The sequence below is a fragment of the Macaca mulatta genome, chromosome 7, assembly GCF_049350105.2.
Source record: "Macaca mulatta isolate MMU2019108-1 chromosome 7, T2T-MMU8v2.0, whole genome shotgun sequence".
Taxonomy (NCBI): Eukaryota; Metazoa; Chordata; class Mammalia; order Primates; family Cercopithecidae; genus Macaca; species Macaca mulatta.
The window spans coordinates 62,929,304-62,943,013 of record NC_133412.1 but is presented as its reverse complement, the minus strand read 5'-3'; positions in this window follow the sequence as shown (position 1 = coordinate 62,943,013).

Genomic DNA, 13,710 nt, shown 5'->3' with positions numbered 1-13,710 from the left:
AAAAGGAAATATCCTCAGATGAAATCTGGAAAGAAGCTTTCTGAGAAACTGCTGAGTGTTCTGTTAATTCATCTCACAGAGTTACATCTGTATTTCGTGGATCTCTTTGCTAGCCTTATTTCTGTGGAATATGAAAACAGATATTTCGGATCCCTTTGAAGACTATAGGGCCAAAGGAAATATCCTCCGATAACAAAGAGAAAGAAGCTTTCTCAGAAACTTCTTTGTGTTCTGTGAAATCATCTCACAGAGTTACAGCTTTCTCCTCAAGAAGCCTTTCGTAAGACAGTTCTTGTGGAATTGGCAAAGTGATATTTGGAAGCCCTTAGAGGGCTATGGTGAAAAAGGAAATATCCGCAGATGAAATCTGGAAGGAAGCTTTCTGAGAAACTGCTGAGTGTTCTGTTAATTCATCTCACAGAGTTACATCTGTATTTCGCGGATCTCTTTGCTAGCCTTATTTCTGTGGAATCTGAGAACAGATATTTCGGATCCCTTTGAAGACTATAGGGCCAAAGGAAATATCCTCCGATAACAAAGAGAAAGAAGCTTTCTGAGAAACTTCTTTGTGTTCTGTGAAATCATCTCACAGAGTTACAGCTTTCCCCTCAAGAAGCCTTTCGCTAAGACAGTTCTTGTGGAATTGGCAAAGTGATATTTGGAAGCCCATAGCGGGCTATGGTGAAAAAGGAAATATCCTCAGATGAAATCTGGAAAGAAGCTTTCTGAGAAACTGCTGAGTGTTCTGTTAATTCATCTCACAGAGTTACATCTGTATTTCGTGGATCTCTTTGCTAGCCTTATTTCTGTGGAATCTGAGAACAGATATTTCGGATCCCTTTGAAGACTATAGGGCCAAAGGAAATATCCTCCGATAACAAAGAGAAAGAAGCTTTCTGAGAAACTTCCTTGTGTTCTGTTAAATCATCTCACAGAGTTACAGCTTTCCCCTCAAGAAGCCTTTCGCTAAGACAGTTCTTGTGGAATTGGCAAAGTGATATTTGGAAGCCCATAGAGGGCTATGGTGAAAAAGGAAATATCCTCAGATGAAATCTATAAAGAAGCTTTCTGAGAAACTGCTGCGTCTTCTGTTAATTCATCTCACAGAGTTACATCTGTATGTCGTGGATCTCTCTGCTAACCTTATTTCTGTGGAATCTGAGAACAGATATTTCGGATTCCTTTGAAGACTATAGGGCCAAAGGAAATATCCTCCGATAACAAAGAGAAAGAAGCTTTCTGAGAAACATCTTTGTGTTCTGTGAAATCATCTCACAGAGTTACAGCTTTCCCGTCAAGAAGCCTTTCGCTAAGATAGTTCTTGTGGAATTGGCAAAGTGATATTTGGAAGCCCATAGAGGGCTATGGTGAAAAAGGAAATATCCTCAGATGAAATCTGGAAAGAAGCTTTCTGAGAAACTGCTGAGTGTTCTGTTAATTCATCTCACAGAGATACATCTGTATTTCGTGGATCTCTTTGCTAGCCTTATTTCTGTGGAATCTTAGAACAGATATTTCGGATCCCTTTGAAGACTATAGGGCCAAAGGAAATATTCTCCGATAACAAATAGAAAGAAGCTTTCTGAGAAACTTCCTTGTGTTCTGTTAAATCATCTCACAGAGTTACAGCTTTCCCCTCAAGAAGCCTTTCGCTAAGACAGTTCTTGTGGAATTGGCAAAGTGATATTTGGAAGCCCATAGAGGGCTATGGTGAAAAATGAAATATCCTCAGAGGAAATCTATAAAGAAGCTTTCTGAGAAACTGCTGCGTGTTCTGTTAATTCATCTCACAGAGTTACATCTGTATTCGGTGGATCTCTTTGCTAACCTTATTTCTGTGGAATCTGAGAACAGATATTTCGGATCCCTTTGAAGACTATAGGGCCAAAGGAAATATCCTCCGATAACATAGAGAAAGAAGCTTTCTGAGAAACTTCTTTGTGTTCTGTGAAATCATCTCACAGAGTTACAGCTTTCCCCTCAAGAAGCCTTTCGCTAAGACAGTTCTTGTGTAATTGGCAATGTGATTTTTGGAATCCCATAGAGGGCTATGGTGAAAAAGGAAATATCCTAAGATGAAATCTGGAAGGAAGCTTTCTGAGAAACTGCTGAGTGTTCTGTTAATTCATCTCACAGAGTTACATCTGTATTTCGTGGATCTCTTTGCTAGCCTTATTTCTGTGGAATCTGAGAACAGATATTTCGGATCCCTTTGAAGACTATAGGGCCAAAGGAAATATCCTCCGATAACAAAGAGAAAGAAGCTTTCTGAGAAACTTCTTTGTGTTCTGTTAAATGATCTCACAGAGTTACAGCTTTTCCCCTCAAGAAGCCTTTCGCTAAGACAGTTCTTGTGGAATTGGCAAAGTGATATTTGGAAGCCCATAGAGGGCTATGGTGAAAAAGGAAATAACCTCAGATGAAATCTGGAAAGAAGCTTTCTGAGAAACTGCTGAGTGTTCTGTTAATTCATCTCACAGAGTTACATCTGTATTTCGCGGATCTCTTTGCTAGCCTTATTTCTGTGGAATCTGAGAACAGATATTTCGGATCCCTTTGAAGACTATAGGGCCAAAGGAAATATTCTCCGATAACAAAGAGAAAGAAGCTTTCTGAGAAACTTCTTTGTGTTCTGTGAAATCATCTCACAGAGTTACAGCTTTCCCCTCAAGAAGCCTTTCGCTAAGACAGTTCTTGTGGAATTGGCAAAGTGATATTTGGAAGCCCATAGAGGGCTATGGTGAAAAAGGAAATATCCTCAGATGAAATCTGTAAAGAAGCTTTCTGAGAAACTGCTGAGTGTTCTGTTAATTCATCTCACAGAGTTACATCTGTATTTCGTGGATCTCTTTGCTAGCCTTATTTCTGTGGAATATGAAAACAGATATTTCGGATCCCTTTGAAGACTATAGGGCCAAAGGAAATATCCTCCGATAACAAAGAGAAAGAAGCTTTCTCAGAAACTTCTTTGTGTTCTGTGAAATCATCTCACAGAGTTACAGCTTTCCCCTCAAGAAGCCTTTCGCTAAGACAGTTCTTTTGGAATTGGCAAAGTGATATTTGGAAGCCCATAGAGGGCTATGGTGAAAAAGGAAATATCCTCAGATGAAATCTGGAAAGAAGCTTTCTGAGAAACTGCTGAGTGTTCTGTTAATTCATCTCACAGAGTTACATCTGTATTTCGCGGATCTCTTTGCTAGCCTTATTTCTGTGGAATCTGAGAACAGATACTTCGGATCCCTTTGAAGACTATAGGGCCAAAGGAAATATCCTCCGATAACAAAGAGAAAGAAGCTTTCTGAGAAACTTCTTTGTGTTCTGTGAAATCATCTCACTGAGATACAGCTTTTGCCTCAAGAAGGCTATCGCTAAGACAGTTCTTGTGGAATTGGCAAAGTGATATTTGGAAGCCCTTAGAGGGCTACGGTGAAAAAGGAAATATCCTCAGATGAAATCTGGAAAGAAGCTTTCTGAGAAACTACTGAGTGTTCTGTTAATTCATCTCACAGAGTTACATCTGTATGTCGTGGATCTCCTTGCTAGCCTTATTTCTGTGGAATCTGAGAACAGATATTTCGGATCCCTTTGAAGACTATAGGGCCAAAGGAAATATTCTCCGATAACAAAGAGAAAGAAGCTTTCTGAGAAACTTCTTTGTGTTCTGTTAAATCATCTCACAGAGTTACAGCTTTCCCCTAAATAAGACTTTCGCTAAGACACTTCTTGTGGAATTGGCAAAGTGATATTTGGAAGCCCATAGAGGGCTATGGTGAAAAAGGAAATAACCTCAGATGAAATCTGGAAAGATGCTTTCTGAGAAACTGCTGAGTGTTCTGTTAATTCATCTCACAGAGTTACATCTGTATTTCGCGGATCTCTTTGCTAACCTTATTTCTGTGGGATCTGAGAACAGATATTTCGGATCCCTTTGAAGACTATAGGGCCAAAGGAAATATTCTCCGATAACAAAGAGAAAGAAGCTTTCTGAGAAACTTCTTTGTGTTCTGTGAAATCACCTCACAGAGTTACAGCTTTCCCCTCAAGAAGCCTTTCGCTAAGACAGTTCTTGTGAAATTGGCAAAGTGATATTTCGAAGCCCATAGAGGGCTATGGTGAAAAAGGAAATATCCTCAGATGAAATCTGGAAAGAAGCTTTCTGAGAAACTGCTGAGTGTTCTGTTAATTCATCTCACAGAGTTACATCTGTATTTCGTGGATCTCTTTGCTAGCCTTATTTCTGTGGAATATGAAAACAGATATTTCGGATCCCTTTGAAGACTATAGGGCCAAAGGAAATATCCTCCGATAACAAAGAGAAAGAAGCTTTCTCAGAAACTTCTTTGTGTTCTGTGAAATCATCTCACAGAGTTACAGCTTTCTCCTCAAGAAGCCTTTCGTAAGACAGTTCTTGTGGAATTGGCAAAGTGATATTTGGAAGCCCTTAGAGGGCTATGGTGAAAAAGGAAATATCCGCAGATGAAATCTGGAAGGAAGCTTTCTGAGAAACTGCTGAGTGTTCTGTTAATTCATCTCACAGAGTTACATCTGTATTTCGCGGATCTCTTTGCTAGCCTTATTTCTGTGGAATCTGAGAACAGATATTTCGGATCCCTTTGAAGACTATAGGGCCAAAGGAAATATCCTCCGATAACAAAGAGAAAGAAGCTTTCTGAGAAACTTCTTTGTGTTCTGTGAAATCATCTCACAGAGTTACAGCTTTCCCCTCAAGAAGCCTTTCGCTAAGACAGTTCTTGTGGAATTGGCAAAGTGATATTTGGATGCCCATAGAGGGCTATGGTGAAAAAGGAAATATCCACAGATGAAATCTGGAAAGAAGCTTTCTGAGAAACTGCTGAGTGTTCTGTTAATTCATCTCACAGAGTTACATCTGTATTTCGTGGATCTCTTTGCTAGCCTTATTTCTGTTGAATCTGAGAACAGATATTTCGGATCCCTTTGAAGACGATAGGGCCAAAGGAAATATCCTCCGATAACAAAGAGAAAGAAGCTTTCTGAGAAACTTCTTTGTGTTCTGTGAAATCATCTCACAGAGTTACAGCTTTCCCCTCAAGAAGACTTTCGCTAAGACAGTTCTTTTGGAATTGGCAAAGTGATATTTGGAAGCCCATAGAGGGCTATGGTGAAAAAGGAAATATCCTCAGATGAAATCTGGAAAGAAGCTTTCTGAGAAACTGCTGAGTGTTCTGTTAATTCATCTCACAGAGTTACATCTGTATTTCGCGGATCTCTTTGCTAGCCTTATTTCTGTGGAATCTGAGAACAGATACTTCGGATCCCTTTGAAGACTATAGGGCCAAAGGAAATATCCTCCGATAACAAAGAGAAAGAAGCTTTCTGAGAAACTTCTGTGTGTTCTGTGAAATCATCTCACTGAGATACAGCTTTTGCCTCAAGAAGGCTTTCGCTAAGACAGTTCTTGTGGAATTGGCAAAGTGATATTTGGAAGCCCTTAGAGGGCTATGGTGAAAAAGGAAATATCCTCAGATGAAATCTGGAAAGAAGCTTTCTGAGAAACTACCGAGTGTTCTGTTAATTCATCTCACAGAGTTACATCTGTATGTCGTGGATCTCCTTGCTAGCCTTATTTCTGTGGAATCTGAGAACAGATATTTCGGATCCCTTTGAAGACTATAGGGCCAAAGGAAATATCCTCCGATAACAAAGAGAAAGAAGCTTTCTCAGTAACTTCTTTGTGTTCTGTGAAATCATCTCACAGAGTTACAGCTTTTCGCTCAAGAAGCATTTCGCTAAGAAAGTTCTTGTGGAATTGGCAAAGTGATATTTGGAAGCCCATAGAGGGCTATGGTGAAAAAGGAATATCCTCAGATGAAATCTGGAAAGAAACTTTCTGAGAAACTGCTGAGTGTTCTGTTAATTTATCTCACAGAGTAACATCTGTATTTCGTGGATCTCTTTGCTAGCCTTATTTCTGTGGAATCTGAGAACAGATATTTCGGATCCCTTTGAAGACTATAGGGCCAAAGGAAATATCCAACGATAACAAAGAGAAAGAAGCTTTCTGAGAAACGTCTTTGTGTTTGTGAAATCACCTCACTCAGTTACAGCTTTCCCCTCAAGAAGCCTCTCGCTAAGACAGTTCTTGTGGAATTGGCAAAGTGATATTTGGAAGCCCATAGAGGCTAAGGTGAAAAATGAAATATCCTCTGATGAAATCTGGAAAGAAGCTCTCTGAGAAACTGCTGAGTGTTCTGTTAATTCATCTCACAGAGTTACATCTGTATTTCGTGGATCTCTTTGCTAGCCTTATTTCTGTGGAATCTGAGAACAGATATATCGGATCCCTTTGAAGAATATAGGGCCAAAGGAAATATCCTCCGATAACAAAGAGAAAGAAGCTTTCTGAGAAACTTCTTTGTGTTCTGTTAAATCATCTCACAGAGTTACAGCTTTCCCCTCAAGAAGCCTTTCGCTAAGACAGTTCTTGTGGAATTGGCAAAGTGATATTTGGAAGCCCATAGAGGGCTACGGTGAAAAAGGAAATATCCTCAGATGAAATCTGGAAAGAAGCTTTCTGAGAAACTGCTGCGTGTTCTGTTAATTCATCTCACAGAGTTACATCTGTATGTCCTGGATCGCTTTGCTAACCTTATTTCTGAGGAATCTGAGAACAGATATTTCGGATCCCTTTGAAGACTATAGGGCCAAAGGAAATATCCTCCGATAACAAAGAGAAAGAAGCTTTCTGAGAAACTTCTTTGTGTTCTGTGAAATCATCTCACAGAGTTACAGCTTTCCCCTGAAGAAGCCTTTCGCTAAGACAGTTCTTGTGGAATTGGCAAAGTGATATTTGGAAGCCCATAGAGGGCTACGGTGAAAAAGGAAATATCCTCAGATGAAATCTGGAAAGAAGATTTCTGAGCAACTGCTGAGTGATCTGTTATTTCATCTCACAGAGTTACATCTGTATTTCGTGGATCTCTTTGCTAGCCTTATTTCTGTGGAATCTGAGAACAGATATTTCGGATCCCTTTGAAGACTATAGGGCCAAAGGAACTATCCTCCGAAAACAAAGAGAAAGAAGCTTTCAGAGAAATTTCTTTGTGTTCTTTGAAATCATCTCACAGAGTTACAGCTTTCCCCTCAAGAAGCCTTTCGCTAAGACAGTTCTTGTGGAATTGGCAAAGTGATATTTGGAAGCCCATTGAGGGCTATGGTGAAAAAGGAAATATCCTCAGATGAAATCTGGAAAGAAGCTTTCAGAGAAACTGCTGAGTGTTCTGTTAATTCATCTCACAGAGTTACATCTGTGTTTCGTGGATCTCTTTGCTAGCCTTATTTCTGTGGAATCTGAGAACAGATATTTCGGATCCCTTTGAAGACTGTAGGGCCAAAGGAAATATCCTCCGATAACAAAGAGAAAGAAGCTTTCTGAGAAACTTCTTTGTGTTCTGTTAAATCATCTCACAGAGTTACAGCTTTCCCCTCAAGAAGCCTTTCGCTAAGACAGTTCTTGTGGAATTGGCAAAGTGATATTTGGATGCCCATAGAGGGCTATGGTGAAAAAGGAAATATCCACAGATGAAATCTGGAAAGAAGCTTTCTGAGAAACTGCTGAGTGTTCTGTTAATTCATCTCACAGAGTTACATCTGTATTTCGTGGATCTCTTTGCTAGCCTTATTTCTGTGGAATCTGAGAACAGATATTTCGGATCCCTTTGAAGACTATAGGGCCAAAGGAAATATCCAACGATAACAAAGAGAAAGAAGCTTTCTGAGAAACGTCTTTGTGTTCTGTGAAATCATCTCACAGAGTTACAGCTTTCCCCTCAAGAAGACTTTCGCTAAGACAGTTCTTTTGGAATTGGCAAAGTGATATTTGGAAGCCCATAGAGGGCTATGGTGAAAAAGGAAATATCCTCAGATGAAATCTGGAAAGAAGCTTTCTGAGAAACTGCTGAGTGTTCTGTTAATTCATCTCACAGAGTTACATCTGTATTTCGCGGATCTCTTTGCTAGCCTTATTTCTGTGGAATCTGAGAACAGATACTTCGGATCCCTTTGAAGACTATAGGGCCAAAGGAAATATCCTCCGATAACAAAGAGAAAGAAGCTTTCTGAGAAACTTCTGTGTGTTCTGTGAAATCATCTCACTGAGATACAGCTTTTGCCTCAAGAAGGCTTTCGCTAAGACAGTTCTTGTGGAATTGGCAAAGTGATATTTGGAAGCCCTTAGAGGGCTATGGTGAAAAAGGAAATATCCTCAGATGAAATCTGGAAAGAAGCTTTCTGAGAAACTACCGAGTGTTCTGTTAATTCATCTCACAGAGTTACATCTGTATGTCGTGGATCTCCTTGCTAGCCTTATTTCTGTGGAATCTGAGAACAGATATTTCGGATCCCTTTGAAGACTATAGGGCCAAAGGAAATATCCTCCGATAACAAAGAGAAAGAAGCTTTCTCAGTAACTTCTTTGTGTTCTGTGAAATCATCTCACAGAGTTACAGCTTTTCGCTCAAGAAGCATTTCGCTAAGAAAGTTCTTGTGGAATTGGCAAAGTGATATTTGGAAGCCCATAGAGGGCTATGGTGAAAAAGGAATATCCTCAGATGAAATCTGGAAAGAAACTTTCTGAGAAACTGCTGAGTGTTCTGTTAATTCATCTCACAGAGTAACATCTGTATTTCGTGGATCTCTTTGCTAGCCTTATTTCTGTGGAATCTGAGAACAGATATTTCGGATCCCTTTGAAGACTATAGGGCCAAAGGAAATATCCAACGATAACAAAGAGAAAGAAGCTTTCTGAGAAACGTCTTTGTGTTCTGTGAAATCACCTCACTGAGTTACAGCTTTCCCCTCAAGAAGCCTGTCGCTAAGACAGTTCTTGTGGAATTGGCAAAGTGATATTTGGAAGCCCATAGAGGCTAAGGTGAAAAATGAAATATCCTCAGATGAAATCTGGAAAGAAGCTCTCTGAGAAACTGCTGAGTGTTCTGTTAATTCATCTCACAGAGTTACATCTGTATTTCGTGGATCTCTTTGCTAGCCTTATTTCTGTGGAATCTGAGAACAGATATATCGGATCCCTTTGAAGAATATAGGGCCAAAGGAAATATCCTCCGATAACAAAGAGAAAGAAGCTTTCTGAGAAACTTCTTTGTGTTCTGTTAAATCATCTCACAGAGTTACAGCTTTCCCCTCAAGAAGCCTTTCGCTAAGACAGTTCTTGTGGAATTGGCAAAGTGATATTTGGAAGCCCATAGAGGGCTACGGTGAAAAAGGAAATATCCTCAGATGAAATCTGGAAAGAAGCTTTCTGAGAAACTGCTGCGTGTTCTGTTAATTCATCTCACAGAGTTACATCTGTATGTCCTGGATCGCTTTGCTAACCTTATTTCTGAGGAATCTGAGAACAGATATTTCGGATCCCTTTGAAGACTATAGGGCCAAAGGAAATATCCTCCGATAACAAAGAGAAAGAAGCTTTCTGAGAAACTTCTTTGTGTTCTGTGAAATCATCTCACAGAGTTACAGCTTTCCCCTCAAGAAGCCTTTCGCTAAGACAGTTCTTGTGGAATTGGCAAAGTGATATTTGGAAGCCCATAGAGGGCTACGGTGAAAAAGGAAATATCCTCAGATGAAATCTGGAAAGAAGATTTCTGAGAAACTGCTGAGTGATCTGTTATTTCATCTCACAGAGTTACATCTGTATTTCGTGGATCTCTTTGCTAGCCTTATTTCTGTGGAATCTGAGAACAGATATTTCGGATCCCTTTGAAGACTATAGGGCCAAAGGAACTATCCTCCGAAAACAAAGAGAAAGAAGCTTTCAGAGAAATTTCTTTGTTTTCTTTGAAATCATCTCACAGAGTTACAGCTTTCCCCTCAAGAAGCCTTTCGCTAAGACAGTTCTTGTGGAATTGGCAAAGTGATATTTGGAAGCCCATTGAGGGCTATGGTGAAAAAGGAAATATCCTCAGATGAAATCTGGAAAGAAGCTTTCTGAGAAACTGCTGAGTGTTCTGTTAATTCATCTCACAGAGTTACATCTGTGTTTCGTGGATCTCTTTGCTAGCCTTATTTCTGTGGAATCTGAGAACAGATATTTCGGATCCCTTTGAAGACTGTACGGCCAAAGGAAATATCCTCCGATAACAAAGAGAAAGAAGCTTTCTGAGAAACTTCTTTGTGTTCTGTTAAATCATCTCACAGAGTTACAGCTTTCCCCTCAAGAAGCCTTTCGCTAAGACAGTTCTTGTGAAATTGGCAAAGTGATATTTGGAAGCCCATAGAGGGCTATGGTGAAATAGGAAATATCCTCAGATGACATCTGGAAAGAAGCTTTCTGAGAAACTGCTCTGTGATCTGTTAATTCATCTCACAGAGTTACATCTGTATGTCGTGGATCTCTTTGCTAACCTTATTTCTGTGGAATCTGAGAACAGATATTTCGGATCCCTTTGAAGACTATAGGGCCAAAGGAAATATCCTCCGATAACAAAGAGAAAGAAGCTTTCTGAGAAACTTCTTTGTGTTCTGTGAAATCATCTCACAGAGTTACAGCTTTCCCCTCAAGAAGCCTTTCGCTAAGACAGTTCTTGTGGAATTGGCAATGTGATATTTGGAAGCCCATAGAGGGCTATGGTGAAAAAGGAAATATCCTCAGATGAAATCTGGAAAGAAGCTTTCTGAGAAACTGCTGAGTGTTCTGTTAATTCATCTCACAGAGTTACATCTGTATTTCGCGGATCTCTTTGCTAGCCTTATTTCTGTGGAATCTGAGAACAGATACTTCGGATCCCTTTGAAGACTATAGGGCCAAAGGAAATATCCTCCGATAACAAAGAGAAAGAAGCTTTCTGAGAAACTTCTGTGTGTTCTGTGAAATCATCTCACTGAGATACAGCTTTTGCCTCAAGAAGGCTTTCGCTAAGACAGTTCTTGTGGAATTGGCAAAGTGATATTTGGAAGCCCTTAGAGGGCTATGGTGAAAAAGGAAATATCCTCAGATGAAATCTGGAAAGAAGCTTTCTGAGAAACTACCGAGTGTTCTGTTAATTCATCTCACAGAGTTACATCTGTATGTCGTGGATCTCCTTGCTAGCCTTATTTCTGTGGAATCTGAGAACAGATATTTCGGATCCCTTTGAAGACTATAGGGCCAAAGGAAATATCCTCCGATAACAAAGAGAAAGAAGCTTTCTCAGTAACTTCTTTGTGTTCTGTGAAATCATCTCACAGAGTTACAGCTTTTCGCTCAAGAAGCATTTCGCTAAGAAAGTTCTTGTGGAATTGGCAAAGTGATATTTGGAAGCCCATAGAGGGCTATGGTGAAAAAGGAATATCCTCAGATGAAATCTGGAAAGAAACTTTCTGAGAAACTGCTGAGTGTTCTGTTAATTCATCTCACAGAGTAACATCTGTATTTCGTGGATCTCTTTGCTAGCCTTATTTCTGTGGAATCTGAGAACAGATATTTCGGATCCCTTTGAAGACTATAGGGCCAAAGGAAATATCCAACGATAACAAAGAGAAAGAAGCTTTCTGAGAAACGTCTTTGTGTTCTGTGAAATCACCTCACTCAGTTACAGCTTTCCCCTCAAGAAGCCTCTCGCTAAGACAGTTCTTGTGGAATTGGCAAAGTGATATTTGGAAGCCCATAGAGGCTAAGGTGAAAAATGAAATATCCTCTGATGAAATCTGGAAAGAAGCTCTCTGAGAAACTGCTGAGTGTTCTGTTAATTCATCTCACAGAGTTACATCTGTATTTCGTGGATCTCTTTGCTAGCCTTATTTCTGTGGAATCTGAGAACAGATATATCGGATCCCTTTGAAGAATATAGGGCCAAAGGAAATATCCTCCGATAACAAAGAGAAAGAAGCTTTCTGAGAAACTTCTTTGTGTTCTGTTAAATCATCTCACAGAGTTACAGCTTTCCCCTCAAGAAGCCTTTCGCTAAGACAGTTCTTGTGGAATTGGCAAAGTGATATTTGGAAGCCCATAGAGGGCTACGGTGAAAAAGGAAATATCCTCAGATGAAATCTGGAAAGAAGCTTTCTGAGAAACTGCTGCGTGTTCTGTTAATTCATCTCACAGAGTTACATCTGTATGTCCTGGATCGCTTTGCTAACCTTATTTCTGAGGAATCTGAGAACAGATATTTCGGATCCCTTTGAAGACTATAGGGCCAAAGGAAATATCCTCCGATAACAAAGAGAAAGAAGCTTTCTGAGAAACTTCTTTGTGTTCTGTGAAATCATCTCACAGAGTTACAGCTTTCCCCTCAAGAAGCCTTTCGCTAAGACAGTTCTTGTGGAATTGGCAAAGTGATATTTGGAAGCCCATAGAGGGCTACGGTGAAAAAGGAAATATCCTCAGATGAAATCTGGAAAGAAGCTTTCTGAGAAACTGCTGAGTGATCTGTTATTTCATCTCACAGAGTTACATCTGTATTTCGTGGATCTCTTTGCTAGCCTTATTTCTGTGGAATCTGAGAACAGATATTTCGGATCCCTTTGAAGACTATAGGGCCAAAGGAACTATCCTCCGAAAACAAAGAGAAAGAAGCTTTCAGAGAAATTTCTTTGTGTTCTTTGAAATCATCTCACAGAGTTACAGCTTTCCCCTCAAGAAGCCTTTCGCTAAGACAGTTCTTGTGGAATTGGCAAAGTGATATTTGGAAGCCCATTGAGGGCTATGGTGAAAAAGGAAATATCCTCAGATGAAATCTGGAAAGAAGCTTTCTGAGAAACTGCTGAGTGTTCTGTTAATTCATCTCACAGAGTTACATCTGTATGTCGTGGATCTCTTTGCTAACCTTATTTCTGTTGAATCTGAGAACAGATATTTCGGATCCCTTTGAAGACGATAGGGCCAAAGAAAATATCCTCCGATAACAAAGAGAAAGAAGCTTTCTGAGAAACTTCTTTGTGTTCTGTGAAATCATCTCACAGAGTTACAGCTTTCCCCTCAAGAAGACTTTCGCTAAGACAGTTCTTTTGGAATTGGCAAAGTGATATTTGGAAGCCCATAGAGGGCTATGGTGAAAAAGGAAATATCCTCAGATGAAATCTGGAAAGAAGCTTTCTGAGAAACTGCTGAGTGTTCTGTTAATTCATCTCACAGAGTTACATCTGTATTTCGCGGATCTCTTTGCTAGCCTTATTTCTGTGGAATCTGAGAACAGATACTTCGGATCCCTTTGAAGACTATAGGGCCAAAGGAAATATCCTCCGATAACAAAGAGAAAGAAGCTTCCTGAGAAACTTCTGTGTGTTCTGTGAAATCATCTCACTGAGATACAGCTTTTGCCTCAAGAAGGCTTTCGCTAAGACAGTTCTTGTGGAATTGGCAAAGTGATATTTGGAAGCCCTTAGAGGGCTATGGTGAAAAAGGAAATATCCTCAGATGAAATCTGGAAAGAAGCTTTCTGAGAAACTACCGAGTGTTCTGTTAATTCATCTCACAGAGTTACATCTGTATGTCGTGGATCTCCTTGCTAGCCTTATTTCTGTGGAATCTGAGAACAGATATTCCGGATCCCTTTGAAGACTATAGGGCCAAAGGAAATATCCAACGATAACAAAGAGAAAGAAGCTTTCTGAGAAACGTCTTTGTGTTCTGTGAAATCACCTCACTCAGTTACAGCTTTCCCCTCAAGAAGCCTCTCGCTAAGACAGTTCTTGTGGAATTGGCAAAGTGATATTTGGAAGCCCATAGAGGCTAAGGTG